Below are 6,579 nucleotides of genomic sequence, written 5' to 3' on the forward strand. Positions count from 1 at the left end.
AATATATCTCCAGAGTTTACAACTGTTGAGGGAAATTTGAAGACAAAGTTTAATTGCCTACAACAATCTTATTTTACTTTAAGTATACTCGAAATCTGCACATATGGAAGGGAATTTTTTCACACAAAAGAAATTTATTCTCATAATAAAAATGCATCCTTAAATCACTTTTCTCCTACTGGGTTGCCTCACTGAGACATGCTATGAGGGTTTATGCCTAGTCTTATTATATTTTGTTATGCAGCATTCAGTTGATATCACTGGGAACTTGTTTTTTTTTTTTTTTTTTTTTCTAAAAGGAGAGGGAGGAAAAGTGAATCTGTGGGAAGGGGAGTTGGGGGTCGATGGGGGCTGGGAGGAGAGGAGTGTGGCCAGAATGTACTGAAAACAAAAGTAAAAATAAAAACAAATAAAAATTTATAAATGAATAAATATTTCCTTCAGAAACTAATGTTTCTATTCATGGAGCCACATGGTGAATATGCTGTATTCTGCAGGTGTATTTTCTTGTGAATTGGCAGGGTTAGCATCAATTATTTCTGAAAATACTACCTTGGCCCAAACTGTTTCCTTTATTGGTAAACACTGATATTTCATTAGCTTCTGTAAAGAGGGATTATGGAGCATGCCTTAAACTGGAAATTTTGCTCTCTCTTGATACGTGTTCTCATAACATGTAGTTCTTGTCAGCTTCATAGTAAAGCCTCACATCATGCTTCCCGATAAGACCCCATCGAATCTAGAAAACCACTACTGTAGGTAAACACAGGAAGGTGCTACTTGAATTTTCACACCTCAGATGGAAACTCCATGATTGTGCAGTTCAACTTCAAACTGGAGAACTTTTTCAAGAAATTCGGTCAGTTCTTTGGCTCAGTTTCTCTGTATCCATATGATCTGTTAAAGGCACAAACTTAAGAGATTCTCCAAGTAGCATTCTTTATAATCTGTTGCATAAGTTCAGTGATAGGGTTTACAACTTCTTCCGAGTGGTCATCCTATGTTCTTCTTTCCTGCCACTCTTAAGCACAAGCTGATTGAAGCTTTCCATGGTTGTTTTCATAGCTTAACTTATTTGTACAGTTGAACTCAATTTCAAAGCCAGAGCCATGCTGGATCCTTAAAACACTCTAAAATTTCAGGAAGTGATGGTCCATACAATTCATTAGCTTACTTCTCTGCATCCACACACTCCGTGATGTGCATCTTGGCCACTGTCAAGTTCTAGGTCCCTGAGGAGAATTTATCATTGTAGAGGTAGAGCCTAGGGTCCCCATTGACCAGACAGTGTGGAAGGAGGTCAGGGCTCAATGCCCCCTCTACCTGTCTTTACAATCCCTTCTGTTATGTTTCCTTTTGTTTGTTTGTTTGGTTTTCTTGTTGTTGTTTTGATACAGGGTTTATCTGTGTAGCCTTAGCTGTCATTGGCTGTCCTGGAACTTGTCTGGCCTTGAACTCACAGAGAACTTTCTTAATGTGGTTTTGACTTGTGTTTCTTCCATGGGTAGTGAACGTTGATATTTTCTCATACGTTTCTCAGATATCATTCCTTTGCTTTTGGCAATTATCTCCTCTCTATTAAGACCCACTTTTGTCAAAACAGTACCTATGCTTTCCTCCTCTACAAAATGTCATCAATAAACTACATATTACAAAATATGACAGGCAGTTATTCTTCCCCTCAGAATCATTTAAATGAATTAAACATAATCACTGCCTTCTGTTGGAAGCAGCTCTTTCATTTACTTCTTAATATAATTCCTCTTGCTTCTTCCTTTGATTTATTTATTTATTTTTTCTTTCTCATCTATATTTTGTAGGTAAGCCAATTCATTTTATGATTTTAAATGTCACACAAAGAAGGCATAGAGAGTAGCTTAGTGATAATATATTTACCTTGCATATACAAAGCCCGAGGTGTGCTTGCTAATATTGAGATAAATAAATACATTTTTTAAAAGTACTAAGTACTAATGACTGCTAGATTTTTATCCAGCTGTTACCATGTCCTTCAACTCTGAGTTTGTATAGAATTCTGCCAGTCTAAAGAACAGCCATATCATGCCCATTAGGAATTATACATTTCCTAACAGGCAAAACACAAACAATAGTATTTGAGTCCTACTTGAATGTATTACCTGCTTTTGTAAATAGTCCCATGTCTAAAAGCAACTGCTAAGCAGATTACTGGGAACCATGATTCATAATTCAATCCTTTATTTCCCCATGGTCTTCATGCAACCAATTAAAGTCTTGTTCTCTTCCACATTTGAAAAAACTGTCTACTCATTAATGTGCTATATACTATTTCCACATAATTTCATGTTTATGTTTCTGTAATTTCTTCCTGATTCTTATTTTGCCAGTGTTTTATACTGCACAACAATCAGGCTAATCTTTGAAAATGCAAATCAGATTACATCCTTCCCCAGCTGAATTTGGCATGAAAGTCAGAGTTCAGTTGTCAGGTCAAGGAAGCCACAGTTCTAAGCTCCTGTCTACATCTCTTAGCTCATTTTCCACAGTTTTCCTTTATTCATTGTGGTTCAGTATTAATGGTCTCCTTGGTTTCCTTCAAACTCACCTAGCCTATTACCAAGCTGTGTGAAACAGAGATTAAGTGGACTTCTTTGCACTTAAGCCTGAAATAAACTATTTCCTCAAAAAGACTTTCAGTGAGCAGGCGATCTACAATGATATTTCATCTTTCTCTGTTGTCCAGAACTATGTATAGCCATCTCAATGTCCAGTACTAGGCATCATGCTGCTGTTTCTTTTAGTTCATTTTCATTTCAGATTGTTTTTAGTATTTCTAGAATATGAACCTGAGAAAGCCAGTATTTCCCCAAATTTTCAGCCGTAATTTATAGCAGAATATCTCTCAAAAATTTTGTCTCAAGTAGGAAGTGTTGCTCTCTGGTAGAAAATTTGACTAGCATACATGGCACATTTTGTTTTAAATCATTAGCAGTGTAGACTTGACTAATAAACATGTGTTATATGAAACCATGAAATTATTATTTAATGTCTTGCAGAATATTTAAAACCTTGGTTTCTCAAACTATATTCTTGACAATTAACAACTTTGAGAATGTATTTTAGAGTTCTAGATATTTCATTTTACAAACAGATATAAAAATGATTTAAATTTGCTCAAAACATTCTATAAGCATTGTTATATTTTACATTAAACTATGAAATAATTTATCTCGAGGTAATTTTTGCATGTGTGTTTAAATTATTTTATACAGAGATTGAATTTTACAGTGATATGCATTTACATGTAAGTTACTTTTCTTCTATATTTAATGATAATTGCCTTTAATAATTAGAATATTGTTGAATTTTACATTTTATTCACATATGATGTTTACTTTAAAATATAAACCTATATTAACTATGTAGAAGGTAGTATAAACTAGTTCACTTCAGTTACATGGTAGAAATTTGTTCTCCTCCATAGCTTATGACCTCTTATCCATGGGTTCTTCACTAGCTTTATAGTACCAGGCATGAGTTCCATTCAATTCAGTGGGCTTTACATCACATTAGACAGTTGTTGATTGCCCACAAGATACAAGGACTACTTTTGAACTTTGAGGAACAGTCCTGTCACTGTTGGGGTTCTCATGATTTATAGTTGTGTAGGATGGTTGATGATTTTTCTCCCTTTTTCACTATGAGAGCTAGTCCTTTGGGAGGAACCTTCCAGGTCAATATCAGCTTAATTTCTCCAAGTCCTGTGCCCCACATGTGCATTCTTTATCTGTAAAGTCTTACATGATGTCTTGTGGGGTAACCAAGAGCAATAACAGTACTCTGATGTTGTTTAGGAGGTCTCTTTGACTCTTCCAACAACTTGAATATGCCTCACATCTTTATTCACATAGATAAATTCAGCACTCACACCTGTCAAAAAAGCTTCATTTTACAGACCAGTAAGGAGATTCACAACTGCTCAAAATGAAGAAAATGAATGACAGTGGGTGCCTTGCCCCAATAGGACTTCCGTAACACAACTCAGGGAGTACCACAAAAGAAGTGAAAAAGATTGTAAGAGGTTAAGGACCAGAGCAACTGCTATCAGATAGTTTCTTCTGGAAATTACGTTGATGTTGATCCCATCAAGTCTCAACAATTATGGCTACCTGTACAGAACCTGCAATGACCACAAAAGTCAACATGCCATCTTGGATGGAGGAATGTTTCAAAAGGCCCCAACTGGGTAAAAATCTACAGGTCAGCAAGTAGAAGGGATAGATAATACATGATTATTTAATTGTTTATCTATTTGTTTTTCAGGGGTAAGACCCCGTAATAAGGGAGGGAGGACAGGGGAATCTGTGGCTGATATGTAAAATTAAATTAAATTATAAAATAATAATAAAAAAAAACAAGGGCTGGAAAGATGGCTCAGAGGTTATGAGTTGTTGCTGCATGGTCTGTATGTCAAATTGCTCTGATTGGTCAATAAATAAAACACTGATTGGCCAGTGACCAGGCAGGAAGTAGGTGGGACAAGGAGAGGAGAATTCTGGGAAGTGGAAGGCTGAGTGAAGGAGACACTGCCAGCCGCCACCATTACAAGCAGCATGTGAAGATGCTGGTAAGCCATGAGCCACATGGCAAGGTATAGATTTATAGAAATGGATTAATTTAAGATATAAGAACAGTTAACAAGAAGCCTGTCACAGCCATGCAGTTTGTAAGCAATATAAGTCTCTGTGTTTACTTGGTTGGGTCTGAGTAGCTGTGGGACTGGCGAGTGACAGATTTGTCCTGACTGTGGGCCAGGCAGGAAAACTCTAGCTATAAAGAGTACTGGCTGCTTTTCCAGAGGACCTGGGTTCAATTCCCAACTCCTACATGGCAGCTGACAACTGTCTGTAATTTCTGTTCCAGGGGATTCGACACCCTCACACAGACATATATGTAGGCAAACATCAATGTACATAAAATACAAATAAAATATTTTTAAAAATAAAATAAAATAAAAATAAAAATAAAACAAAGAACTACAGGCCACTACAGAATCCTGAAAGGAGGGGAGACCTTCTTCTCCAGGGAAGAGCATATTAATTGGTTAACCAATACCAAATGATCAACCCTGAAAATATATATACATGTTATGCATGGACTGGGAAGGTTGTAGAATCAATCTCTCTCTCTCTCTCTCTCTCTCTCTCTCTCTCTCTCTCACACACACACACACACACACACACACACACACACACACGTTTAATGTTTTAGAGTGAAAAGAATGTTATTTTCAAGTAAATGATTCTTTCAAAGTTTCAAATGTCTAGGACAATAAACGTGGTGACCATATTTCTTTCTAGATTTGCCTCTAATTGAATGGTGTACAAAAAACAAGTCTTCTGCATGATAATGATTCTGCTTTGTGCAAAATGAATTTTAATGAAGTGGTCATGGGAAGCTCCAATAATTAGGGTTTCTACTGCCTTTGGTTTGTTTGAAAGTAGTGTTAGGGAGGAATTTTCAGAACAGCTCTTTGGAATAATAGAGCAAACCAGGAAATGAAACTTATGTTTTCTCCTAACAATAGAAAATGCCTATTTCAAAATTAATTCTGCATCTTTTGTTCTTGTGAGCATTGTTTATCTATCACCCTTTTGGACTGATACATTAAGTAGTGTTTTATAACTCCAGTCATCTCCCTTTGGAATAGACCAGACTTTCCTTTATTGTGCTATACTAGAGTCAAGTAACTTTGACAACATGTTAGAAGTCAGACAAAATGAATTGTGTAATTCTTTGCTTTACACGATGTCTTGCTGTGTTTTCTCTGAGACTGGTCACAAATTTTTAATCATCCCACTGAGACTGTGGAATGGGCTGGGATTAGAGATATATGCCATGATGTTCAACTAATACTCAATTTTGATGCTATTGATTGAATCTTCATGTAATATAATTAAAATTATGAATATGTGTCATTTTCATTCTACAGTTAAACATTGAAAACCCAACATGTTGTCTGAAATTTGCCTCCTAGCCCAACACTTTTAAGGACAACAAATAACTATTTTAAACTGTTTTGGATTATAAAAGTTCTTGCCTGCAAATGTGTCCTTTGATAAATATCATTTTTAGTATATATTTTAATTTTGAGATTATAATTTGATACAATATTTCTCTCTTCCCTTACCCTCCCTCAAATGCCTCATATTCAGCCCCCTACTCTCCTTCAAATTTATAGTCTTTTCCACTAATTTTTATTGCATATATATGATGTCTCTATAATGTAACTTGTATGAATGTTTTCAGGGCTAAGTGTTTGACACTGACAACAAACAGATGATTCCGTCACTAATTTCCAAATGTTGTAAAGAAAAATATGAGAAAGTGAAATAATTTGTAGAAATTTAATTTGAAAGTTCTGATATCTGAAGTTCCTGGTGTTCTCACTTCTGCCTAACCTTTTCCTTTGCTTGTCTAAAGAGTAACATGGAATCTGCCTGTTTGGAAAACAGGGTTATATGAGGGTATATTTGTCATTTCCATCTTGATATTCTATGTTTCATAGTCTTACAATGCCTTTTCTACTTTTGCCTTACA

At 35.6% G+C, this 6,579-nt stretch overlaps 1 pseudogene; it reads right to left on the reverse strand.

Moving 5' to 3' along the window:
* Window positions 1–456: 456 nt before the first annotated feature.
* Window positions 457–2,063, reverse strand: LOC114682442 (annotated as a pseudogene).
* Between the last annotated feature and the right edge of the window lie 4,516 nt (window positions 2,064–6,579).

This window comes from Peromyscus leucopus, chromosome 6 (assembly GCF_004664715.2).
Source record: "Peromyscus leucopus breed LL Stock chromosome 6, UCI_PerLeu_2.1, whole genome shotgun sequence".
NCBI classification, from domain to species: domain Eukaryota; kingdom Metazoa; phylum Chordata; class Mammalia; order Rodentia; family Cricetidae; genus Peromyscus; species Peromyscus leucopus.